Source organism: Scyliorhinus torazame, chromosome 12 (genome assembly GCF_047496885.1).
Source record: "Scyliorhinus torazame isolate Kashiwa2021f chromosome 12, sScyTor2.1, whole genome shotgun sequence".
Lineage (NCBI taxonomy): Eukaryota > Metazoa > Chordata > Chondrichthyes > Carcharhiniformes > Scyliorhinidae > Scyliorhinus > Scyliorhinus torazame.
In genome coordinates, this window is record NC_092718.1 from 140,172,941 (window position 1) to 140,200,762 (window position 27,822).

General features: G+C 53.1%; 1 pseudogene; it reads right to left on the bottom strand.

The window, feature by feature from the left end:
- Positions 1 to 7,791: 7,791 nt before the first annotated feature.
- The window catches only part of LOC140386623 (nuclear protein 1 pseudogene), a 46,885-nt pseudogene continuing 26,854 nt past the window's right edge, over positions 7,792 to 27,822 (bottom strand).

Genomic DNA, 27,822 nt, shown 5'->3' on the forward strand with positions numbered 1-27,822 from the left:
AGCATTAATTTCGGGATAAAAGTGGTTTTCTCGGCGAGTTAAGCATTTTGAGTAATTTGCCAGTTCGTTTCAGAGCGGCTTGTATCAAAATTTACTATTTTTTGCCAAACATTCATTTAGGGAAAAATGTGATTTTCTCGGCGAGTTAAGGATTTTGAGTAATTTGGCGATTGGCTTCAGAGCGGCTTGCATCAAACTTAACTATTTTTTCCGAAACATTCATTTAGGGAAAAAAGTGATTTACTCGGCGGGTTAACCATTTTGAGTAATTTGCCGGATGGTTTCAGAGCGGTTTGCATCAAAATTAACTATTTGTGCCTCACTTTCATTTTGGAAAGAAAGTGATTTTCTCGGCGAGTTCAGCATTTTGAGTAATTTGCCGGATGGTTTCAGAGCGGTTTGCATCAAAATTAACTATTTTTTGCGAAGCATTCATTCAGGGGGAAAAAGTGATTTTCGCGGCGAGTTAAGGATTTTGAGTAATTTGGCGATTGGTTTCAGAGCGGCTTGCATCAAAATTAACTATTTTTCCCAAAACATTCATTTAGGGACAAAAGTAATGTGCCAGTTGGTTTCAGAGCGGCTTGCATCAAAATTTAGTATTTTTTGCCAAACATTCATTTTGGGAAAAAAGTGATTTTCTCGGCGAGTTAAGCATTTTGAGTAAGTTGCCGGTTGGTTTCAGAGCGGCTTGCATCGAAATTTACTATTTCTTGCCAAACATTCATTTAGGGAAAAAAATGATTTTCTCGGCGAGATAAGCATTTTGAGTAACTGGCCGGTTGGTTTCAGAGCGGCTTGCATCAAAATTTATTATTTTTTGCCCAACATTCATTTAGGGAAAAATGTGATTTTCTCGGCGAGTTAAGCATTTTGAATAATTTGCCGGATGGTTTCTGAGCGGCTTGCATCAAAATTAACTATTTTTCCGAAGCACTCATTTGGGGAAAAACGTGATTTTCTCGGCGAGTAAAGCATTTGAGTAATTTGCCGATTGGTTTCAGAGCGGCTTGCATCAACATTTAGTATTTTTTGCCAAACATTCCTTTTTGGAAAACAGTGATTTTCCCGGCGAGTGAAACATTTGCGTAACTTTCCTTTGGATGTCAGAACGTCTTTCATAAAAATTTACTAATTTGTGCCAAACATTCCTTTTGGAACAAACCTGATTTTATCGGCGTGTTCAGCATTTTGAGTAATTTGCCGTTTGCTTTCAGACCGTCTTTCATGAAAATTTACTAATTTTTGCCAAACATTCCTTTTGGAAAATGTGATTTTGTCTGCTGGTTCAGCATTTTGAGAAATTTACCATTTGTCTTTCAACAAAATTTACTAATTTTTCCCAACCATTAATTTAGGAACAAAATTGATTTTCGTGGCGAGTCAACATTTTCCGTAATTTGCCTTTGGATTTCAATGCGACTTTCATCAAAATTTACTACTATTTGCCAAATATTCATTTCGGAAAAAAAGTAATTTTCTCACATTTTGTGTAATTTACCGTTTGTTTGCAGAGCGGCTTGCATCAAAATTTATTACTTTTTGCCAAGCATTCATTTTGGATCAAAAGTGATTTTCTCGGCGAGTTAAGCAGTTTGAGTAATTAGCCGGATGGTTTGAGAGCGGTCTGCATCAAAATTAACTATTTTTTCCGAAGCATTAATTTCGGGATAAAAGTGGTTTTCTCGGCGAGTTAAGCATTTTGAGTAATTTGCCAGTTCGTTTCAGAGCGGCTTGTATCAAAATTTACTATTTTTTGCCAAACATTCATTTAGGGAAAAATGTGATTTTCTCGGCGAGTTAAGGAATTTGAGTAATTTGGCGATTGGTTTCAGAGCGGCATGCATCAAAATTAACTATTTTTTCCGAAACATTCACTTAGGGAAAAAAGTGATTTACTCGGCGGGTTAACCATTTTGAGTAATTTGCCGGATGGTTTCAGAGCGGTTTGCATCAAAATTAACTATTTGTGCCTAACTTTCATTTTGGAAAGAAAGTGATTTTCTCGGCGAGTTCAGCATTTTGAGTAATTTGCCGGATGGTTTCAGAGCGGTTTGCATCAGAATTAACTATTTTTTGCGAAGCATTCATTCAGGGGGAAAAAGTGATTTTCTCGGCGAGTTAAGGATTTTGAGTAATTTGGCGATTGATTTCAGAGCGGCTTGCATCAAAATTAACTATTTTTTCCGAAGCATTCATTTAGGGAAAAAAAGTGATTTTGTCGGCGAGGAAAGCATTTTGAGTAATTTGCCGGTTGGTTTCAGAGCGGCTTCCATCAAAATTAACTATTTTATGCGAGACTTTCATTTTGGAAAGAAATTGATTTTCTCGGCAAGTAAGGCATTTTGAGTAATTTGCCGGTTGGTTTCAGAGCGGCTTGCATCAAAATTAACTATTTTTTGCCAAACCTCCATCTAGAAGAAAAAAGTGATTTTCTCGGCGAGTTAAGCATTTTGAGTAAGTTGCCGGTTGGTTTCAGAGCGGATTGCAGCAAAATTAACTATTTTATGCGACACTTTTCATTTTTCCCCAAACATTCATTTAGGGACAAAAGTAATTTGCCGGTTGGTTTCAGAGCGGCTTGCATCAAAATTTACTATTTTTTGCCAAACATTCATTCAGGGAAAAAAGTGATTTTCTCGGCGAGTTAATTTGCCGGTTGATTTCAGAGCGGCTTGCATCAAAATTAACTATTTTTCCGCAAACATTCATTTAGGGACAAAAGTAATTTGCCGGTTGGTTTCAGATCGGCTTGCATCAAAATTAACTATTTTTTCCCAAACATTCATTTAGTGAAAAAAGTGATTTTCTCGGCGAGTTAAGCATTTTGAGCAATTTGCCGGTTGGTTTCAGAGCGGCTTGCATCAAAATTTAGTATTTTTCCGAAGCACTCATTTGGGGAAAAAAGTGATTTTCTCGGCGAGTAAAGCATTTGAGTAATTTGCCGGTTGGTTTCAGAGCGGCTTGCACCAAAATTAACTATTTTTTCCCACACATTCATTTCGGGAAAAAAGTGATTTTCTCGGCGAGTTAAGCATTTTGAGTAATTTGCCGGTTGGTTTCAGAGCGGCTTGCATCGAAATTTACTATTTCTTGCCAAACATTCATTTAGGGAAAAAAGTGATTTTCTCAGCGAGTTAAGCATTTTGAGTAATTTGCCGGTTGGTTTCAGAGCGGCTTGCATCAAAATTTACTATTTTTTGCCAAACATTCATTTAGAGACAAAAATGATTTTCTCGGCGAGTTAAGCATTTTGAGTAACTGGCCGGTTGGTTTCAGAGTGGCTTGCATCAAAATTTATTATTTTTTACCCAACATTCATTTAGGGAAAAATGTGATTTTCTCGGCGAGTTAAGCATTTTGAATAATTTGCCGGATGGTTTCTGAGCGGCTTGCATCAAAATTAACTATTTTTCCGAAGCACTCATTTGGGGAAAAACGTGATTTTCTCGGCGAGTAAAGCATTTGAGTAATTTGCCGATTGGTTTCAGAGCGGCTTGCATCAACATTTACTATTTTTTGCCAAACATTCATTTAGGGAAAAAAGTGATTTTCTCGGCGAGTTAAGCATTTTGAGTAAGTTGCCGGTTGGTTTCAGAGCGGCTTGCATCAAAATTAACTATTTTATGCCAGACTTTCATTTTGGAAAGAAAGTGTTTTACTCGTCGAGTTCAGCGTTTTGAGTAATTTGCCGGTTGGTTTCAGAGCGGCTTGCATCAAAATTAACTATTTTTTGCCAAACATTCATTTTGGATCAAAAGTGGTTTTCTTGGCGAGTTAACCATTTTGAGTAATTAGTCGTTGGTTTTCAGACCAGATTGCATAAAAAATTACTAATTTTTGCCAAACATTCCTTTTTGGAAAACAGTGATTTTCCCGGCGAGTGAAACATTTGCATAACTTTCCTTTGGATGTCAGAACGTCTTTCATAAAAATTTACTAATTTGTGCCAAACATTCCTTTTGGAACAAACCTGATTTTATCGGCGTGTTCAGCATTTTGGGTAATTTGCCGTTTGCTTTCAGACCGTCTTTCATGAAAATTTACTAATTTTTGCCAAACATTCCTTTTGGAAAATGTGATTTTCTCTGCTGGTTCAGCATTTTGAGAAATTTACCATTTGTCTTTCAACAAAATTTACTAATTTTTCCCAACCATTAATTTAGGAACAAAATTGATTTTCGTGGCGAGTCAAACATTTTCCGTAATTTGCCTTTGGATTTCAATGCGACTTTCATCAAAATTTACTACTATTTGCCAAATATTCATTTCGGAAAAAAAGTAATTTTCTCACATTTTGTGTAATTTACCGTTTGTTTGCAGAGCGGCTTGCATCAAAATTTATTACTTTTTGCCAAGCATTCATTTTGGATCAAAAGTGATTTTCTCAGCGAGTTAAGCATTTTGAGTAATTAGTCGTTGGTTTTCAGAGCGGATTGCATAAAAAATTGCTAATTTTTGCCAAACATTCATTGTGGATCGAGTGATTTTCTCGGCAAGTTAAGCATTTTGAGTAATTAGCCGTTTCTTTTCAGAGCGTCTTCCATCAACATTTACTAATTTTTGGCAAACATTCACTTTGGGAAAGAGTGAATTTCTCGACGAGATAAGCATTTTGAGTAATTTGCCTTTAATTTTCAGAGCGGCTTACATCAAAATTTACCACTATTTGCCAAATATTCATTTTGGATCAAAAGTGATTTTCTCGGCGAGTTAAGCAGTTTGAGTAATTAGCCGGATGGTTTCAGAGTGGTCTGCATCAAAATTAACTATTTTTTCCGAAGCATTAATTTCGGGAAAAAAGTGGTTTTCTCAGCGAGTTAAGCATTTTGAGTAATTTGCCAGTTCGTTTCAGAGCGGCTTGTATCAAAATTTACTATTTTTTGCCAAACATTCATTTAGGGAAAAATGTGATTTTCTCGGCGAGTTAAGGATTTTGAGTAATTTGGCGATTGGTTTCAGAGCGGCTTGCATCAAAATTAACTATTTTTCCGAAACATTCATTTAGGGAAAAAAGTGATTTACTCGGCGGGTTAACCATTTTGAGTAATTTGCCGGATGGTTTCAGAGCGGTTTGCATCAAAATTAACTATTTGTGCCTAACTTTCATTTTGGAAAGAAAGTGATTTTCTCGGCGAGTTCAGCATTTTGAGTAATTTGCCGGATGGTTTCAGAGCGGTTTGCATCAAAATTAACTATTTTTTGCGAAGCATTCATTCAGGGGGAAAAAGTGATTTTCTCGGCGAGTTAAGGATTTTGAGTAATTTGGCGATTGATTTCAGAGCGGCTTGCATCAAAATTAACTATTTTTTCCGAAAAATTCATTTAGGGAAAACAGTGATTTACTCGGCGGGTTAACCATTTTGAGTAATTTGCCGGATGGTTTCAGAGCGGTTTGCATCAAAATTAACTATTTGTGCCTAACTTTCATTTTGGAAAGAAAGTGATTTTCTCGGCGAGTTCAGCATTTTGAGTAATTTGCCGGATGGTTTCAGAGCGGTTTGCATCAAAATTTACTATTTTTTGCGAAGCATTCATTCAGGGGGGAAAAGTGATTTTCTCGGCGAGTTAAGGATTTTGAGTAATTTGGCGATTGGTTTCAGAGCGGCTTGCATCAAAATTAACTATTTTTTCCGAAACATTCATTTAGGGAAAAAAGTGATTTACTCGGCGGGTTAACCATTTTGAGTAATTTGCCGGATGGTTTCAGAGCGGTTTGCATCAAAATTAACTATTTGTGCCTAACTTTCATTTTGGAAAGAAAGTGATTTTCTCGGCAAGTTCAGCATTTTGAGTAATTTGCCGGATGGTTTCAGAGCGGTTTGCATCAAAATTAACTATTTTTTGCCAAACATTCGTTTAGGGAAAAATGTGATTTTCTCGGCGAGTTAAGCATTTTGAGTAATTTTCCGGGTTGGTTTCAGAGCGGCTTGCATCAAAATTAACTATTTTATGCCAGACTTTCATTTTGGAAAGAAAGTGATTTCCTCGGCGAGTAAAGCTTTTTGAGTAATTTGCCGGTTGGTTTCAGAGCGGCTTGTATCAAAATTTACTATTTTTTGCCAAACATTCGTTTAGGGAAAAATGTGATTTTCTCGGCGAGTTAAGGATTTTGAGTAATTTGGCGTTGGTTTCAGAGCGGCCTGTATCAAAACGGGATGCAACCGTCATCCAAGGTTTTCGTCTCCACCAGTTCGTGCGTGGCCCCTTCCAGCAATCGTTCTCAGATGCCGTCCGATGCAATCCCCATCACGACGGCATCGCGCATGAGGAGATTAGCGTGTTCAGCGGCCGCAACGGCCTGACAGTCACAGTCCCGGACAAGTGGAATTAGGGCCCGCCAGAAGTCTTCGATGGACTCACCAGGTAGTTGCGAGCGGGTGGCAAGTATATGCCTGGCGAAGAGCATGTTCGCCTTCTGCGCATAGTGTTCTTTGAGGAGTTCCATTGCTTTTGTGTAATTCGTGGCGTCTTGGATCAATGGGAACATGCTGGAGCTCAGTCTGGAGTACAGGACGTTTATATTCTGAGCCTCCATTGGTGCGGGGTCCGCCGCATTGATGTAAGCCTCGAAACATGCTAGCCAGTGAGTAAAGTCTTTCCTGGCATCGGGCGAGTGTGGATCCAGCTGCAGGCGATTGGGCTTAATTCGGATATCCATTCTGTGGAAAATCTGACTGTGATAAATTGATGCACGATCAATTGGGTACAACTGTGGCTTTTTTACGGTCAAATGTGTGGCCTCCTGCTGCAGCTGGCGAAATGGCAGGGCACTGGCGGTCATGCATATTTATACAGTTCTCCGTGGGCGGAGCCTGCCGGCAGGAGCTACCGGCGAACCTGTAGTGCAGGTCTTACCTTACATCTCCTATTGCAGTGGTTCACCACAATCCCCACGCAGGATACAGGATAGGGTGGTCTCCGGCACCTGGGGTGTCAGACATCTACCAGGAACTTCAGGAGGCGGAGGAAGCCCCAGTGGAGGAACTTGAGGAGCTAGGCGGGGAGCTGGATGCGGCCCTGTGGGCGGATGCCCTAAACAGGGTAAATTCCTCCTCATCATGTGCCAGGCTTAGCTTAATCCAGTTTAAGGTGGTCCACTGGGCGCACATGACAGCAACCAGGATGAGCAAGCTCTTTGTGGTTGAGGATAAATGTGCGAGGTGTGCGAGGTGTGGGGGAAGCCCTGCAGATCATGTCCATGTGTTCTGGGCTCTTAAGGGATTCTGGCAGCATTTTGCTGAGGCAATGTCTAAGATCTTAGACACGCAGGTGGTGCCGAGTCCAGAGATAGCGATCTTTGGTGTGTCAGACAATCCGGGACTTCAGGAAGCGAAAGAGGCCGACGTATTGGCCTTTGCCTCCCTGATAGCCCGGAGACAGATCCTTTTAATGTGGAGGGACTCGAAGTCCCCGAGTGTTGAGACCTGGGTTAGTGACATGGCTGGGTTTCTCAGTCTCGAGAAAATAAAGTTTGCCTTGAGAGGGTCCATGGCAGGGTTCTCTCGGAGGTGGCAGCCGTTCCTCGACTTTCTAGGAGAGCAGTAAAGGTCAGCAGCAGCAGCAACCCGGGGGGGGGGGGGGGGGAGGGGATCGTTACGTTGTATTGTTCTTTTCTTTGTATATATGGTTAACATTTATTTTGTTCTGTTAATTGTGGTGTACTGTTATGATTTGAATTGGAATAAAAATAATTTTTTAAAAAAATACGCAACGATATTGTACAACTTCAATCTACTTGTCTGTTGATTAAAGCACTTTTTGTCACAAAAGGTTTCAGCCTCCAACATGACACATGAACCAAATTGCGCTTTAATTGATCATCTTAGTTTTTCCGCAAAGGGAGCTTTATCAAAGGTTACTTATTACCAAAACATTATCGAAAGCTGCTTCCATAAACGATTATCCGGCACTACAGAAGTTAGGAGGCGAGGGGGACATCAGAAAAGAGCAAGAAGCCAAACTCAGGAAGCGGGTTTCATATTGATGGTCACTCGCTGAATATCTGCGAAGGCAAATCATAGCAACAAATTCGATTGAATATGGCCATAGCCTGAAATAATTTCATGTTTATTCGTTGGATTCAGACAACATTGGCAAACGTTATTGGCCACCTCTATCTGCCTTGTGTGTATTAAGAGCGTGTTTAATGTGTGGTATGGGATCGGACTGCGGTCCTATGTGGACCAAATGGGCAGGGGCTAAATCAGATATCGCCTGAATTTGGGAGGTTTAAAATGATAAAAAGATTGGATTTGTTGGATAGAAATAAACAAATCTCCCTGATGGGAGAACCATGCGGGCTAGAGTGTCCCGGGTTCAATTCCAACCTCGGGTGACTGTCAGTGTGGAGTTTGCACTTTCTCCCCATGTCTGTGTGGGATTCCTCCGGGAGTTCTGGATTCCTCCCACAGTCCAGAGATGTGCAGGTTAGGTGGCTTGGCCTTGCTAAATTGCCCCTTTGTGTCCAAAAGGTTGGGTTACTGAGTTACGGGGATCTGGTAGAGGCATGGGATTAGGTACGGTCCAATTTCCAAGAGCCAGTGCAGAGTTGATGGGCCAAATGGCCACCTTCTGCAATGTTTGTTCCATTTTATATTTTTATTGTTCTAACCGACAGCCCTTCAATTTACTGCTGTCCATGTGCCTGTCCAAGAGTTGCCACCCACCCACCACTCTTTGTGTAACGAACCTACCCCTGACTTCTCCCCTATACCTTCCTCCAATCACCGTAAAATTATGTCCCCTTGTGAAAAGTCTCTGGCTATCCACTCTAACCATGACTCTCATCACCTTATACACTTATATGACTTGATAGAGGTCTATCAAGTCACCTCTCTTCCTTATTTGCTCCATGTTCTATGATTCTAAACCCACGACAAGCTGGCACAATCTGAAAATTAGAATTCACTGTTTTAGGAATGAAATCAGGAAGAATTTGTTTTGTGGAAATTAGGCACTTACCCCTCCCCAAACAATGTAAATGCTGGGGTCAACTGAAATCTCCAAAAGCGAGATTGATGGGTAACCGATAGTCAGATAAAGGAGAATCTGCAAGGTAAATCGAGTTGTGGTACAGATTACCCATTATCAAGTTAAATAATGGAACGAGCTCAAGGGGACTGTGCTGATGAGATCTTGTACATTCCAATTCTGGTCGTATTTTCTAATACAACTTATTCCAATGACTTTGCTCCAATGCTATTCTCGAAAGCAGATTTTGTACTTAAAAAAGTGGCTCTACAAATAATGGATGCATTGGTGATCATCTTCCAGGATTCAATAGATTTTGGGACAGTTCCTGCAGATTGGAGGGTAGCTAATGTAACCACTATTTAAAAAGGGAGGTGAAGAGAAAACAGGGAATTATAGTCCAGAAAGCCTGGAAAGCATGGGGAAAATTCAGGAATCATTATCAAAGATTTTATGGCAGAGCACTTAAAATATAGTGCCAGCACAGAGTCAGCATGAATTTATGAAGGGACAAAGACGTTTGACAAATTTACTGTAATTCTTCAAGGATGTAACTCAGAGTTGATGGGGGAGCCAGTGGTTGTGGATTCTTTGCACTTTCGAAAGGTTTTGACAAAGTCCCGCATAAGAGATTAACATGTAAAATTAAGGTGCATGTGATTAGGGGTAGTGTATTAAGATGGATAGAAAACTAGTTGTCAGACAGGAAACGAAGAGTAGTAATTAACAGGCCATTTTCAAACTGGCAGGCAGTGACTAGTAAGGTCCTGCAGGGATCGGTGCTTGGACCCCAGCTATTCACTATATTAATGATTTAGATGAGGGAACAAAATGTAATATCTCCAAATTGATGACACACGTTGGCTAAGAGGGTGAGCTGTCAGGAGGATGCAGAGATTCTGTGGGGGGGGGGGGGAGGAGCACACACTGTGGAGGAGAAGCACACACTGTTTGGGAAGGGAGAGCACACACTGTTTGGGGAGGGGGAGCACAAACAGTTTGGGGAGGGGGAGCACTCACTGTTTGGGGACGGGGGCACACACTGTTTGGGGACGGGGGCACACACTGTGTGGGGAGGGGGAACACACTGTGTGGGGAGGGGGAACACACACTGTGTGGGGGAGGGGGAACACACACTGTGTGGGGAGGGGGAACACACTGTGTGGGGAGGGGGAGCACACACTGTGTGGGGGAGGGGAGCACACACTGTGTGGGGGAGGAGGAGCACACACTGTGTGCGGGAGGAGGAGCACACACTGTGTGGGGAGGAGGAGCACACACTGTGTGGGGGAGGAGGAGCACACACTGTTTGGGGAGGGGGAGCACACACTGTTTGGGGAGGGGGAGCACACACTGTTTGGGGCGGGGGAGCACACACTGTTTGGGGCGGGGGAGCACACACTGTTTGGGGAGGGGAAGCACACAGTTTGGGGAGGGGGAGCACACACTGTTTGGGGAGGGGGGCACACACTGTGTGGGGAGGAGAAGCACACACTGTGTGGGGAGGGGGAGCATACACTGTGTGGGTGGGGGAACACACTGTGGGGAGGGGGAGCACACATTGTGTAGGGAGGGGGCGCACACACTGTGTGGGGAGGAGGAGCACACACTGTGTGGGGAGGAGGAGCACACACTGTGTGGGGGAGAAGGAGCACACACTGTGTGGGGGAGGAGGAGCACACACTGTGTGGGGGAGGGGGAGCACACACTGTGTGGGGGAGGGGGAGCACACACTGTGTTGGGAGGGGGAACACACTGTGGGGAGGGGGAACAAACTGTGTGGGGAGTGGGAGCACACATTGTGTAGGGAGGGGGAGCACACACTGTGTAGGGAGGGGGAGCACACACTGTGTGAGGAGGGGGAGCACACACTGTGTGGGGAGGGGGAACACACACTGTGTGGGGAGGGGGAACACACACTGTGTGGGGAGGGGGAACACACACTGTGTGGGGAGGGGGAACACACACTGTGTGGGGAGGGGGAACACACACTGTGTGGGGAGGGGGAACACACACTGTGTGGGGAGGGGGAACACACACTGTGTGGGGAGGGGGGACACGCACTGTGTGGGGGAGCACACACTGTGTGGGGGAGGGGAGCACACACTGTGTGGGGGAGGGGAGCACACACTGTGTGGGGGAGGGGAGCACACACTGTGTGGGGGAGGAGGAGCACACACTGTGTGGGGGAGGAGGAGCACACACTGTTTGGGGAGGGGGAGCACACACTGGGGAGGGGGAGCACACACTGTTTGGGGAGGGGGGCACACACTGTGTGGGGGAGGAGGAGCACACACTGTGTGGGGGAGGAGGAGCACACACTGTGGGGAGGAGGAGCACACACTGTGTGGGGAGGAGGAGCACACACTGTTTCGGGAGGAGGAGCACACACTGTGTGGGGAGGGGGAGCACACACTGTGTGGGGGAGGAGGAACCAATGTTCTCGGGGGTGTGTTTGCTAGTGCAGTTGGGGAGGGTTTAAACTAATGTGGCAGGGGGATGGGAACTGATGTCGGAAGTCAGTGGGGACAGAAACAAAAGGCAGGAAGGGAGAGTGTGTAAAGCATGACCAGAGAAAGCAGGGCAGAGAGCAAGGAAAGTCTACATTAAACTGCATTTATTTCAATGTAAGGGGCCTGACGGGCAAAGCGGATGAACTCAGGGCATGGACGGGCATATGGGACTGGGATATTATAGCTATGACTGAAACATGGCTAAGGGAGGGGCAGGACTGGCAGCTCAATGTTCCGGGGTACAGATGCTATAGAAAGGATAGAACAGGAGGTAAGAGAGGAGGGGGAGTGGCGTTTTTGATTAGGGAGAACATCACGGCAGTACTTAGAGGGGATATATCCGAGGGTTCGCCCACTGAGTCTATATGGGTGGAACTGAAAAATAAGAAGGGAGAGATCACCTTGGTAGGACTGTAGTACAGGCCCCCAAATAGTCAGAGGGAAATTGAGGAGCAAATATGTAAGGAGATTACAGATAGCGAGAATAATAGGGTGGTAATAGGAGGGGACTTTAACTTTCCCAACATTGACTGGGACAGCCATAGCATTAGGGGCTTGGATGGAGGGAAATTTGTTGAGTGTATTCAGGAGGAATTTCTCATTCAGTATGTGGATGGACCGACTAGAGAGGGGGCAAAACTTGACCTCGTCTTGGGAAATAAGGAAGGGCAAGTGACAGAATTGTTAGTGAGGGATCACTTTGGGACAAGTGACCATAACTCCATTAGTTTTTAGATAGCTGTGGAGAATGATAGGTCTGGCCCAAGAGTTAAAATTCTTAATTGGGGCAAGGCCAATTTTGATGGTATCAGACAGAAACTTTCAGAGGTAGATTGGGGGAGACTGTTGGCAGGCAAAGGGACGGCTGGTAAATGGGAGGCTTTTAAAAATGTGTTAACCAGGGTGCAGGGTAAGCACATTCCCTTTAGAGTGAAGGGCAAGGCTGGTAGAAGTAGGGAACCCTGGATGACTCGAGATATTGAGACTCTGGTCAAAAAGGAGGCATATGACGTACATAAACAACTGGGATCAAGTGGATCCCTTGAAGAGTATAGAGATTGTCGAAATAGAGTTAAGAGGGAAATCAGGAGGGCAAAAAGGGGACATGAAATTGCTTTGGCAAATAATGCAAAGGAGAATCCAAAGAGATTCTACAGATACATAAAGGGGAAAAGAATAACTAGGGACAGAGTAGGGCCTCTTAAGGATCAACAAGGACATCTATGTGCAGAGCCACAAGAGTTGGGTGAGATCCTGAATGAATATTTCTCATCAGTATTCACGGTGGAGAAAGGCATGGATGTTAGGAAACTAAGGGAAATAAATAGTGATGTCTTGAGAAGTGTGCATATTACAGAGGAGGAGGTGCTGGAAGTCTTAAAGCGCATCAAGGTAGATAAATCCCCGGGACCTGATGAAATGTATCCCAGGGCGTTGTGGGAGGCTAGGGAGGAAATTGCGGGTCCCCTAACAGAGATATTTGAATCATCGGCAGCCACAGGTGAGGTGCCTGAAGATTGGAGAGTGGCGAATGTTGTGCCCTTGTTTAAGAAGAGCAGCAGGGAAAAGCCTGGGAACTACAGACCGGTGAGCCTAATGTCTGTAGTAGGTAAGTTGCTAGAAGGTATTCTGAGAGACAGGATCTACAAGCATTTAGAGAGGCAAGGACTGATTCGGGGCAGTCAGCATGGCTTTGTGCGTGGAAAATCATGTCTCACAAATTTGATTGAGTTTTTTGAGGGGTTGACCAAGAAGGTAGATGAGGGCAGTGCAGTAGACGTTGTCTACATGGACTTTAGCAAAGCATTTGACAAGGTACCGCATGGTAAGTTGTTGCAGAAGGTTACAGTTCATGGGATCCAGGGTGAGGTTGCCAATTGGATTCAAAATTGGCTGGACGACAGAAGACAGAGGGTGGTTGTAGAGGGTTGTTTTTCAAACTGGAGGCCTCAGGGATCGGTGCTGGGTCCACTGTTATTTGTGATTTATATTAATGATTTGGATGAGAATTTAGGAGACATGGTTAGTAAGTTTGCAGATGACACCAAGATTGGTGGCACAGTGGATAGTGAAGAAGGTTATCTAGGATTGCAACGGGATCTTGATCAATTAGGCCAGTGGGCCGACGAATGGCAGATGGAGTTTAATTTAGATAAATGTGAGGTGATGCATTTTGGCAGATCGAATCAGGCCAGGACCTACTCAGTTAATGGTATGGCGTTGGGGAGAGTTAGGAACAAAGAGATCTAGGAGTACAGGTTCATAGCTCCTTGAAGGTGGAGTCGCAGGTGGACAGGGTGGTGAAGAAGACATTCGGCATGCTTGGTTTCATTGGTCAGAACATTGAGTTGGGACGTCTTGTTGAAGTTGTACAAGACATTGGTACGGCCACACTTGGAATACTGTGTGCAGTTCTGGTCACCCTATTATAGAAAGGATATTATTAAACTAGAAAGAGTGCAGAAAAGATTTACTCGGATGTTACCGGGACTTGATGGTTTGAGTTATAAGGAGAGGCTGGATAGACTGGGACTTTTTCCCCTGGAGCGTAGGAGGCTTAGGGGTGATCTTATAGAGGTCTATAAAATAATGAGGGGCATAGATAAGGTAGATAGTCAACATCTTTTCCCAAAGGTAGGGGAGTCTAAAACTAGAGGGCATAGGTTTAAGGTGAGAGGGGAGAGATTCAGAAGGGCCCAGAGGGGCAATTTCTTCACTCAGAGGGTAGTGAGTGTCTGGAATGGGCTGCCAGAGGTAGTAGGAGAGGCGGGTACAATTGTGTCTTTTAAAAAGCATTTAGATAGTTACATGGGTGAGATGGGTATAGAGGGTTTTGGGCCAAGTGCGGGCAACTGGTAAATAAAATAATAAATAAAATAGTAAATAAAAGGTAAAAGCTTAATGGTAAAAACTGGGCGGCATGGACTGGTTGGGCCGAAGGGCCTGTTTCCATGCTGTAAACCTCTATGATTCTATGAGGAGCACACACTGTGGAGGAGGAGCACACACTGTGTGGGGGAGGGGGAGCACACACTGTGTGGGGGAGGGGGAGCACACACTGTGTGGGGAGGAGAAGCACACACTGTGTGGGGAGGAGGAGCACACACTGTGTGGGGGAGGAGGCGCACACACTGTGTGGGGAGGAGGAGCACGCACTGTGTGCGGGAGGAGGAGCACGCACTGTGTGGGGAGGGGGAGCACACAGGAGCACACACTGTGTGGGGAAGGAGGAGCACGCACTGTGTGGGGGAGGAGGAGCAAACACTGTGTGGGGGAGGAGGAGCACACACTGTGTGGGGGAGGGGGAGCATGCACTGTGCTGGGGGAGGAGGAGCACACACTGTGTGGGGAGGAGGAGCACGCACTGTGTGGGGGAGGAGGAGCACACAATGTGTGAGGGAGGAGGAGCACGCACTGTGTGGGGGAATAGGAGCACGCACTGTGTGGGGAGGAGGAGCACACACTGTGTGGGGGAGGGTGAGCACGCACTGTGCTGGGGAGGAGGAGCACGCACTGTGTGGGGAGGAGGAGCACGCACTGTGCGGGGAGGAGGAGCACGCACTGTGCGGGGAGGAGGAGCACGCACTGTGTGGGGAGGAGGAGCACGCACTGTGTGGGGGAGGACGAGCACGCACTGTGTGGGAGGAGGAGCAAGCACTGTGTGGGGGAGGATGAGCACACACTGTGTGGGGGAGGAGGAGCACACACTGGGTGGGGGAGGAGGAGCACACACTGGGTGGGGGAGGAGGAGCACACACTGGAGGGGGAGCACACACAGTGTGGGGGAGGGGGAGCACACACTGTGTGGGGAGGGGAAGCACACACTGTGTGGGGAGGGGGAGCACACTGTGTGGGGGAGGGGGAGGACACACTGGGGGAGGGGGAGCACACACTGTGTGGGGGAGGGGGAGCAAACACTGTGTGGGGAGGGGGAGCACACACTGTGTGGGGGAGGGGGAGCACACTGTGTGGGGGAGGGGGGAAGCACACACTGTGTGGGGAGGAGGAGCACACACAGTGTGGGGAGGAGGAGTACACACTGTGTGGGGGAGGGGAGCACACATTGTGTGCGGGAGGAGGAGCACACTGTGTGGGGAGGGGGAGCACACAGTGTGGGGGAGGGGGAGCACACATTGTGTGGGGAGGGGGAGCACACGGTGTGGGGGTGGGGAGCACACTCTGTGTGGAGAGGGGGAGCACACTGTGTGGGGGAGGGGGAGCACACACTGTGTGGGGGAGGGGGAGCACACACTGTGTGGGGGAGGGGGAGCACACACTGTGTGGGGAGGGGGAGCACACTGTGTGGGGGAGGGGGAGCACACACTGTGTGGGGGAGGGGGAGCACACACTGTGTGGGGGAGGGGGAGCAAACGCTGTGTGGGGGAGGGGGAGCACACACTGTGTGGGGAGGTGGAGCGCACCGTGTGGGGGAGGGGGAGCACACTGTGTGGGGGAGGGGGAAGCACACACTGTGTGGGGGAGGAGGAGCACACACTGTGTGTGGGGGTGGTGGAAGAGCACACAGTGTGTGGGGGAGGGGAGCACACACTGTGTGGGGAGGAGGAGTACACACTGTGTGGGGGAGGGGAGCACACATTGTGTGCGGGAGGAGGAGCACACTGTGTGGGGGAGGGGGACCACACACTGTGTGGGGGAGGGGGAGCACACACTGTGTGGGGGAGGGGGAGCACACACTGTGTGGGGGAGGGGGAGCACACACTGTGTGGGGGAGGGGGAGCACACACTGTGTGGGGGAGGGGGAGCACACACTGTGTGGGAGAGGAGGAGCACACGGTGTGTGGGTGATGGGGAGCACACACTGTGTGGGGGAGGGGGAGCTCACACTGTGTGGGGAGGGGGAGCTCACACTGTGTGGGTGAGGGGGAGCACACACTGTGTGGGGGAGGGGAGCACACACTTTATGGGGGAGGGGGAGCATACACTGTGTGGGGGAGGGGGAGCTCACACTGTGTGCGGGAGGAGGAGCACACACTGTAGGGGAGGAGGAGCACACACTGTGTGAGGAGGAGGAGCACACACTGTGTGGGGGAGGAGGAGCACACGGTGTGGGGGTGGGGAGCGCACACTGTGTGTGGGAGGGGGAGCACACACTGTGTGGGGGGGAAGAGCGCACACTGTGTGGGGGAGGAGGAGCACACACTGTGTGGGGGAGGAGCACACACGGTGTGGGGGAGGAGGAGCACACACTGTCTGGGGGTGGGGAGCACACACTGTGTGGGGGAGGAGGAGCACACACTGTGTGGGGGAGGAGGAGCACACACTGTGTGGGGGAGGAAGAGCACACACTGTGTGGAGGAGGAGGAGAACACACTGTGTGGGGGAGGAGGAGAACACACTGTGTGGGGGAGGGGGAGCACACACTGTGTGGGGGAGGGGGAGCACACACTGTGTGGGGGAGGGGGATCACACACTGTGTGGGGAGGAGGAGCACACTGTGTGGGGGAGGAGGAGCACACCCTGGGTGGGGGAGGGGGAGCACACACTGTGTGGGGGAGGAGGAGCACACACAGTGTGGGGAGGGGGAGCACACACTGTGTGGGGGAGGGGAGCACACTGTGTGGGGGAGGGGGAGGACACACTTTGTGGGGAGGAGTACACACTGTGTGGGGGAGGAGCAGCACACACTGTGTGGGGGAGCGGGAGCACACACTGTGTGGGGGAGGGGGAGCACACACTGTGTTGGGGAGGGGAGCACACACTGTGTGGGGGAGGGGAGCACACACTGTGTGGGGGAGGGGAGCACACACTGTGTGGGGGAGGGGAGCACACACTGTTTGGGGAGGAGGAGCGCACACTGTGTGGGGAGGGGGGCACACGGTGTGGGGGTGGGGAGCGCACACTGTGTGTGGGAGGGGGAGCACACTGTGTGGAGGAGGGGACACACACTGTGGGGGGGAGGGGAGCACACACTGTGGGGGGAGGGGAGCACACACTGTGGGGGGGAGGGGAGCACACACTGTGGGGGGGGAGGGGAGCACACACTGTGGGGGGGAGGGGAGCACACACTGTGGGGGGGGAGGGGAGCACACACTGTGGGGGGGAGGGGAGCACACACTGTGGGGGGGAGGGGAGCACACACTGTGGGGGGGAGGGGAGCACACACTGTGGGGGAGGGGAGCACACACTGTGTGGGGGAGGAAGGGCACACCGTGTGGGGGAGGAGGAGCACACACTGTGTGGGGAGGAGGAGCACACACTGTGTGGGGGAGGAGGAGCACACATTGTGTGGGGGAGGAGGAGCACACACTGTGTGGGAGAGGAGGAGCACACACGGTGTGGGGGTGGGGAGCACACACTGTGTGGGGGAGGGGAGCACACACTGTGTGGGGGAGGGGAGCACACACTGTGGGGGGGAGGAGGAGCACACACTGTGGGGGAAGGGAGCACACACTGTGTGGGGGAGGGGAGCACACACAGTGTGGGGAGGGGGAGCACACACTGTGTGGGGAGGGGGAGCACACACAGTGTGGGAGAGGAGGAGCACACACTGTGTGGGAGAGGAGGAGCACACACTGTGTGGGAGAGGAGGAGCACACACTGTGTGGGAGAGGAGGAGCACACACTGTGTGGAGGAGGGGAGCACACACTGTGTGGGGGAGGAAGGGCACACTGTGTGGGGGAGGAGGAGCACACACTGTGTGGGGGAGGAGGAGCACACACGGTGTGGGGGTGGGGAGCACACACTGTGTGGGGAGGAGGAGCACACACGGTGTGGGGGTGGGGAGCACACACTGTGTGGGGGAGGGGAGCACACACTGTGTGGGGGAGGAGGAGCACACACTGTTGGGGAGGGGAGCACACACAGTGTGGGGGAGGGGGAGCACACACTGTGTGGGAGAGGAGGAGCACACACTGTGGAGGAGGGGAGCACACACTGTGTGGGGGAGGGGAGCACACACTGTGTGGGGGAGGGGGAGCACACACTGTGTGGGGGAGGGGGAGCACACACTGTGTGGGTGTAGAAACCAAGTATTTCAAATACAACTCGTATCGGTAAAAGATAGCTGTTTAAGCATAAATGTTGAGCCCCAGTTTTTAATACCCATTTATACAGCATAATTCACTTTTACTGAAGTCCGTTGTTCTGGCAAATGCATATTTTCAAAGACAGTGTGACATTAAAACAGCAAGATAATTTGACACTGCTTGTGCTAATTGTCAAGGACAGGGACTGAATACACAGCAACATTGTTCACAATGCAGATAACAGCTGGGCCAGAAAAGCTGATGTTGCACATTGAAGATGGATGGCTTGCCATCAAATCAAATGTGTTTGAGTCTAACCCAAACCAATTAGGAGTGTAATTAGACGACTTAAGACAGATATGAAAGTGTATAACTAAAAAGTTTCTCCCGGCCATTTTAGGTTAGGTTGGGTTTTGTTGTCTTTGTGAGTATTGTCTTTGTAAGTTTTGTTTTAGGTTAGGTTTAGTTTTTAGTGTGTTGTCTGTGGTGTATTGTCTTTGGGGGTGTGTTGTGCTGTGTTGTCTTTCTGTTAGTTTCGTGTTTTTTGCCTTTGATTCTAGTCTCCATTTTAGTTTATGTCTTTTGGGGGTTGTCAGTTTAACAGTCTGTGTCAGTGATGTTAGTCCACTTTTGACTTTGAGTTTGAGTTTAGCTGAAGATTAGCTTTCTCTCTCTCTTCATGTTTCATTGCCAGACTTTGACCTTTAAAAAGTTACTTTCGAGCTGTCTGCCTAAGCAAAGAAAGATAATGTCTGTAATTCTCTGAAAGCTTCGAATTGTCTACGAATTGCCTTTTAAATGACTTTCAAATTGTAATCAAGCGACTACAAATAAAACAATTCTTTTTGGCACCTGAGGAGTTTATACTGCAAATTTCTGCTGAGTTCCAGTATTCGCAAAGTGCTACTGATAACCGAATAGCAGAGATGATATAAATTCCTTCAACTTTACACAGTCGAATAATACAAGGAATCGAACAACTTAACACAGTCTACAAATAGTACAAATCTTACAACTTGTCGTATTGCGCCAGGACTTGATTCATCAACTAAGTTTCCCCCAAACTTGGCGTAGTTCGACAGGTTAAGACCCTATAATTTAAAGTTTCCTTTAATTGTGGGGGAGGGGAGCACACACTGTGGGGGGGAGGGGGAGCGCAGACTGTGTGGGGGAGGGGGAGCGCAGACTGTGTGGGGGAGGGGAGCACAGACTGTGTGGGGGAGGGGGAGCACATACTGTGTGGGGGAGGGGAGCACACTGTGTGGGGAGGAGGAGCACACTGTGTGCGTGAGGAGGAGCACACACTGTGGGAGAGGAGCAGCACACACTGTGTGGGGGAGGGGAGCACACACTGTGTGGGGGAGGGGGAGCACGCACTGTGTGGGAGGAGGAGCACGCACTGTGTGGGAGAGGAGCACGCACTGTGTGGGGAGGAGGATCACGCACTGTGTGGGGGAGGAGGAGCACACACTGTGTGGGGGAGGGGGAGCACACACTGTGTGGGGGAGGGGGAGCACACACTGTGTGGGGGAGGGGGAGCACACACTGTGTGGGGGAGGGGGAGCACACACTGTGTGGGGGAGGGGGAGCACACACTGTGTGGGGGAGGGGAGCACACACTGTGTGGGGGAGGGGAGCACACACTGTGTGGGGGAGGGGGAGCACAGACTGTGTGGGGGAGGGGGAGCACAGACTGTGTGGGGGAGGGGGAGCACAGACTGTGTGGGGGAGGGGGAGCACATACTGTGTGGGGAGGGGAGCACACTGTGTGGGGGAGGAGGAGCACACAGTGTGTGGGGAAGAGAAGCACACTGTGTGGGAGAGGGGGAGCACACACTGTGTGGGGGAGGGGAGCTATCACTGTGTGGGGGAGGGGAGCACACACTGTGTGGGGGAGGGGGAGCACTGACTGTGTGGGGGAGGGGAGCACAGACTGTGTGGGGGAGGGGGAGCACATACTGTGTGGGGGAGGGGAGCACACTGTGTGGGGGAGGAGGAGCGCACTGTGTGGGGAAGGAGGAGCACGCACTGTGTGGGGGAGGAGGAGCACACACTGTGTGGGGGAGGGGAGCACACACTGTGTGGGGGAGGAGGAGCACACTGTGTGCGTGAGGAGGAGCACACACTGTGGGAGAGGGGGAGCACACACTGTGTGGGGGAGGGGAGCACACTGTGTGGGGGAGGAGGAGCACACTGTGTGGGGGAGGAGGAGCACACACTGTGTGGGGGAGGGGAGCACACACTGTGTGCGTGAGCGGGAGCACACTGTGTGGGGAGGAGGAGCACACATTATAGGGGAGGAGGAGCACGCACTGTGTGGGGGAGGGGGAGCACACACTGTGTGCGTGAGAAGAAGCACACACTATGTGGGGGAGGGGGAGCACACAGTGTGTGGGGGAGGGGAGCACACACTGGGTGGGGAGGGGGAGCACACACTGGGTGGGGAGGGGGAGCACACACTGCGTGGGGGAGGGGGAGCACACACTGGGTGGGGGAGGGGGAGTAAACACTGTGTGAGGAGGGGAGCACACACTGGGTGGGGGAGGAGGAGCACACACTGTGTGGGGAGGGGGAGCACACACTGTGTGGGGGAGGAGGAGCACAGACTGTGTGGGAGAGGGGAGCACACACTGTGTGGGGGAGGAGGAGCACACACTGTGTGGGGGAGGGGAGCACACACTGTGTGGGGGAGGGGAGCACACACTGTGTGGGGGAGGGGAGCACACACTGTGTGGGGGAGGGGAGCACACACTGTGTGGGGGAGGGGAGCACACACTGTGTGGGGGAGGGGAGCACACACTGTGTGGGGGGAGGGGAGCACACACTGTGTGGGGGAGGGGGAGCACACACTGTGTGGGGGAGGGGGAGCACACACTGTGTGGGGGAGGGGGAGCACACACTGTGTAGGGGAGGGGGAGCACACACTGGGTGGGGGAGGGGGAGCACACCCTGGGTGGGGGAGGGGGAGCACACACTGTGTGGGGAGGAGGAGCACACACTGTGTGGGGAGGGGAGGACACACTGTGTGGGAGAGGGGGAGCACACACTGGGTGGGGGAGGGGGAGCACACACTGGGTGGGGGAGGGGAGCACACGCTGGGTGGGGGAGGGGAGCACACGCTGGGTGGGGGAGGGAAGCACACGCTGGGTGGGGAGGGGGAGCACACACTGGGTGGGGAGGGGGAGCACACACTGGAGGGGGAGCACACACTGGGTGGGGGAGGAGGAGCACACACTGTGTGGGGCGGGGGAGCACACACTGTGTGGGGGAGGGGGAGCACACACTGTGTGGGGGAGGGGGAGCACACTGTGAGGGAGGAGGAGCACACACTGTGTGGGGGAGGGGAGCACACACTGTGTGGGGGAGGGGAGCACACACTGTGTGGGGGAGGGGAGCACACACTGTGTGGGGGAGGGGAGCACACACTGTGTGGGGGAGGGGAGCACACACTGTGTGGGGGAGGGGAGCACACACTGTGTGGGGAGGGGGAGCACACACTGTGTGGGGGAGGGGGAGCACACACTGTGTGGGGAGGGGGAGCACACACTGTGTGGGGAGGAGGAGCACACACTGTGTGGGGAGGGGGAGCACACACTGTGTGGGGGAGGGGGAGCACACACTGTGTGGGGGAGGGGAGCACACACTATGTGGGAGAGGAGGAGCACACACTGTGTGGGGAGGGGGAGCACACACTGTGTGTGGTAGGGGTAGCACACACTGTGTGGGGGAGGGGGAGCACACTCTGTGGGGGAGCGGGAAGCACACTCTGTGGGGGAGCGGGAAGCACACTCTGTGGGGGAGCGGGAAGCACACTCTGTGGGGAGGGGAGCACACACTGTGGGGAGGGGAGCACACACTGTGTGGGGTAGGGGGAGCACACACTGTGTGGGGGAGGGGGAGCACACACTGTGTGGGGAGGAGGAGCGCACACTGTGTGGGGAGGGGAGCACACACTGTGTGGGAGAGGAGGAGCACACACTGTGTGGGGGAGGGGCAGCACGCACTGTGTGGGGGAGGGGGAGCACACACTGTGTGGGGGAGGAGGAGCACACACTGTGTGGGGGAGGAGGAGCACACATTTTGTGGGGGAGGGGAGCACACTGTGTGGGGAGGAGGAGCACACGGTGTGTGGGGAGGAGGAGCACACACTGTGTGGGGGAAGGAGGAGCACACACTGTGGGGGAGGGGAGCACACTGTGTGGGGGAGGAGGAGCACAATCTGTGTGGGGGAGGGGAGCACACTGTGTGGCGGGTGAGGAGCACAATCTGTGTGGGGGAGGGGAGCACACTGTGTGGGGGAGGAGGAGCACATACTGTGTGGGGGAGGAGGAGCACGCACTGTGTGGGGGAGGAGGAGAACACACTGTGTGGGGAGGAGGAGCACACACTGTGTGGGGGAGGGGAGCACACTGTGTGGGGGAGGGGAGCACACTGTGTGGGGGAGGGGAGCACACTGTGTGGGGGAGGGGAGCACACTGTGTGGGGGAGGAGGAGCACACTGTGTGGGGGAGGAGGAGCACACTGTGTGCGTGAGGAGGAGCACACACTGTGGGAGAGGAGGAGCACACACTCTGTGGGGGAGGCGAGCACACTGTGTGGGGGAGGAGGAGCACACACTGTGTGGTGGAGGAGTATACACTGGGTGGGGAGGAGGAGCACACACTGTGTGGGGGAGGGGAGCACACTGTGTGGGGGAGGAGGAGGCACACACTGTGTGGCGGATGAGGAGCACACACTGTGTGGGGGAGGGGAGCACACACTGTGTGGGGGAGGGGGAGCACACACTGTGTGGGGGAGGGGGAGCACACACTGTGTGGGGGAGGGGGAGCACACACTGTGTGGGGGAGGGGGAGCACACACTGTGTGGGGAGGGGGAGCACACACTGTGTGGGGGAGGGGGAGCACACACTGTGTGGGGGAGGGGAGCACACACTGTGTGGGGGAGGGGGAGCACAGACTGTGTGGGGGAGGGGGAGCACAGACTGTGTGGGGGAGGGGGAGCACAGACTGTGTGGGGGAGGGGGAGCACATACTGTGTGGGGAGGGGAGCACACTGTGTGGGGGAGGAGGAGCACACAGTGTGTGGGGAGGAGAAGCACACTGTGTGGGAGAGGGGGAGCACACACTGTGTGGGGGAGGGGAGCTATCACTGTGTGGGGGAGGGGAGCACACACTGTGTGGGGGAGGGGGAGCACTGACTGTGTGGGGGAGGGGAGCACAGACTGTGTGGGGGAGGGGGAGCACATACTGTGTGGGGGAGGGGAGCACACTGTGTGGGGAGGAGGAGCGCACTGTGTGGGGAAGGAGGAGCACGCACTGTGTGGGGGAGGAGGAGCACACACTGTGTGGGGGAGGGGAGCACACACTGTGTGGGGGAGGAGGAGCACACTGTGTGCGTGAGGAGGAGCACACACTGTGGGAGAGGGGGAGCACACACTGTGTGGGGGAGGGGAGCACACTGTGTGGGGGAGGAGGAGCACACACTGTGTGGGGGAGGGGAGCACACACTGTGTGCGTGAGCGGGAGCACACTGTGTGGGGAGGAGGAGCACACATTATAGGGGAGGAGGAGCACGCACTGTGTGGGGGAGGGGGAGCACACACTGTGTGCGTGAGAAGAAGCACACACTATGTGGGGGAGGGGGAGCACACAGTGTGTGGGGGAGGGGAGCACACACTGGGTGGGGAGGGGGAGCACACACTGGGTGGGGAGGGGGAGCACACACTGCGTGGGGGAGGGGGAGCACACACTGGGTGGGGGAGGGGGAGTAAACACTGTGTGAGGAGGGGAGCACACACTGGGTGGGGGAGGAGGAGCACACACTGTGTGGGGAGGGGGAGCACACACTGTGTGGGGGAGGAGGAGCACAGACTGTGTGGGAGAGGGGAGCACACACTGTGTGGGGGAGGAGGAGCACACACTGTGTGGGGGAGGGGAGCACACACTGTGTGGGGGAGGGGAGCACACACTGTGTGGGGGAGGGGAGCACACACTGTGTGGGGGAGGGGAGCACACACTGTGTGGGGGAGGGGAGCACACACTGTGTGGGGGGAGGGGAGCACACACTGTGTGGGGGAGGGGGAGCACACACTGTGTGGGGGAGGGGGAGCACACACTGTGTGGGGGAGGGGGAGCACACACTGTGTAGGGGAGGGGGAGCACACACTGGGTGGGGGAGGGGGAGCACACCCTGGGTGGGGGAGGGGGAGCACACACTGTGTGGGGAGGAGGAGCACACACTGTGTGGGGAGGGGAGGACACACTGTGTGGGAGAGGGGGAGCACACACTGGGTGGGGGAGGGGGAGCACACACTGGGTGGGGGAGGGGGAGCACACACTGGGTGGGGGAGGGGGAGCACACACTGGGTGGGGGAGGGGGAGCACACACTGGGTGGGGGAGGGGGAGCACACACTGGGTAGGGGAGGGGGAGCACACACTGGGTGGGGGAGGGGGAGCACACACTGGGTGGGGGAGGGGAGCACACGCTGGGTGGGGGAGGGAAGCACACGCTGGGTGGGGGAGGGAAGCACACGCTGGGTGGGGAGGGGGAGCACACACTGGGTGGGGAGGGGGAGCACACACTGGAGGGGGAGCACACACTGGGTGGGGGAGGAGGAGCACACACTGTGTGGGGAGGGGGAGCACACACTGTGTGGGGGAGGGGGAGCACACACTGTGTGGGGGAGGGGGAGCACACACTGTGTGGGGAGGGGGAGCACACACTGTGTGGGGAGGGGGAGCACACACTGTGGGGGAGGGGGAGCACACTGTGGGGGTGGGGCAGCACACTGTGTGGGGCGGGGGAGCACACACTGTGTAGGGGAGGAGGAGCACACACTGTGTGGGGGAGGGGGAGCACACACTGTGTGGGGGAGGGGGAGCACACACTGTGTGGGGGAGGGGGAGCACACTGTGTGAGGGAGGAGGAGCACACACTGTGTGGGGGAGGGGAGCACACACTGTGTGGGGGAGGGGAGCACACACTGTGTGGGGGAGGGGAGCACACACTGTGTGGGGGAGGGGAGCACACACTGTGTGGGGGAGGGGAGCACACAATGTGTGGGGAGGGGGAGCAAACACTGTGTGGGGGAGGGGGAGCACACACTGTGTGGGGAGGGGGAGCACACACTGTGTGGGGAGGAGGAGCACACACTGTGTGGGGGAGGGGGAGCACACACTGTGTGGGGGAGGGGAGCACACACTATGTGGGAGAGGAGGAGCACACACTGTGTGGGGAGGGGGAGCACACACTGTGTGTGGTAGGGGTAGCACACACTGTGTGGGGGAGGGGGAGCACACTCTGTGGGGGAGCGGGAAGCACACTCTGTGGGGGAGCGGGAAGCACACACTGTGGGGAGGGGAGCACACACTGTGTGGGGTAGGGGGAGCACACACTGTGTGGGGGAGGGGGAGCACACACTGTGTGGGGAGGAGGAGCGCACACTGTGTGGGGAGGGGAGCACACACTGTGTGGGAGAGGAGGAGCACACACTGTGTGGGGGAGGGGCAGCACGCACTGTGTGGGGGAGGGGGAGCACACACTGTGTGGGGGAGGAGGAGCACACACTGTGTGGGGGAGGAGGAGCACACATTTTGTGGGGGAGGGGAGCACACTGTGTGGGGAGGAGGAGCACACACTGTGTGGGGGAAGGAGGAGCACACACTGTGGGGGAGGGGAGCACACTGTGTGGGGGAGGAGGAGCACAATCTGTGTGGGGGAGGGGAGCACACTGTGTGGCGGGTGAGGAGCACAATCTGTGTGGGGGAGGGGAGCACACTGTGTGGGGGAGGAGGAGAACATACTGTGTGGGGGAGGAGGAGCACGCACTGTGTGGGGGAGGAGGAGAACACACTGTGTGGGGAGGAGGAGCACACACTGTGTGGGGGAGGGGAGCACACTGTGTGGGGGAGGGGAGCACACTGTGTGGGGGAGGGGAGCACACTGTGTGGGGGAGGAGGAGCACACTGTGTGGGGGAGGAGGAGCACACTGTGTGCGTGAGGAGGAGCACACACTGTGGGAGAGGAGGAGCACACACTCTGTGGGGGAGGCGAGCACACTGTGTGGGGGAGGAGGAGCACACACTGTGTGGTGGAGGAGTATACACTGGGTGGGGAGGAGGAGCACACACTGTGTGGGGGACGAGGAGCACACACTGTGTGGGGGAGGAGGAGCACACACTGTGTGGGGGAGGAGGAGCACACACTGTGTGGGGGAGGGGAGCACACTGTGTGGGGGAGGAGGAGCACACACTGTGGGAGAGGAGGAGCCCACACTGTGTGGGGGTGGGGAGCACACTGCGTGGGGGAGGAGGAGCACACACTGTGGTGGAGGAGGAGCACACACTGTGTGGGGGAGGGGAGCAGACACTGTGTGCGTGAGGGGGAGCACACATTATAGGGGAGGGGAGCACACACTGGGTGGGGAGGGGGAGCACACACTGGGTGGGGAGGAGGAGCGCACACTGTGTGCGGGAGGGGGAGCGCATACTGTGTGGGAGGAGGAGCACACACTGTGTGGCGGGTGAGGAGCACAATCTGTGTGGGGGAGGGGAGCACACTGTGTGGGGGAGGAGGAGCACACACTGTGTGGGGGAGGAGGAGCACGCACTGTGTGGGGGAGGAGGAGCACACACTGTGTGGGGAGGAGGAGCACACACTGTGTGGGGAGGAGGAGCACACTGTGTGGGGGAGGAGGAGCACACTGTGTGCGTGAGGAGGAGCACACACTGTGGGAGAGGAGGAGCACACACTCTGTGGGGGAGGCGAACACACTGTGTGGGGGAGGAGGAGCACACACTGTGTGGTGGAGGAGTATACACTGGGTGGGGAGGAGGAGCACACACTGTGTGGGGGACGAGGAGCACACACTGTGTGGGGGAGGAGGAGCACACAGTGTGTGGGGGAGGGGAGCACACTGTGTGGGGGAGGAGGAGGCACACACTGTGTGGCGGATGAGGAGCACACACTGTGTGGGGGAGGGGAGCACACTGTGTGGGGGAGGAGGAGCACACACTGTGTGACGGGGGAGGAGCACGCACTGTGTGGGGGAGGAGGAGCACACACTGTGTGGGGAGGAGGAGCACACACTGTGTGGGGGAGGGGAGCACACTGTGTGGGGGAGGGGAGCACACTGTGTGGGGGAGGGGAGCACACTGTGTGGGGGAGGGGAGCACACTGTGTGGGGGAGGGGAGCACACTGTGTGGGGGAGGAGGAGCACACACTGTGTGGGGGAGGAGGAGCACGCACTGTGTGGGGGAGGAGGAGCACGCACTGTGTGGGGGAGGAGGAGCACACACTGTGTGGGGAGGAGGAGCACACACTGTGTGGGGAGGGGAGCACACTGTGT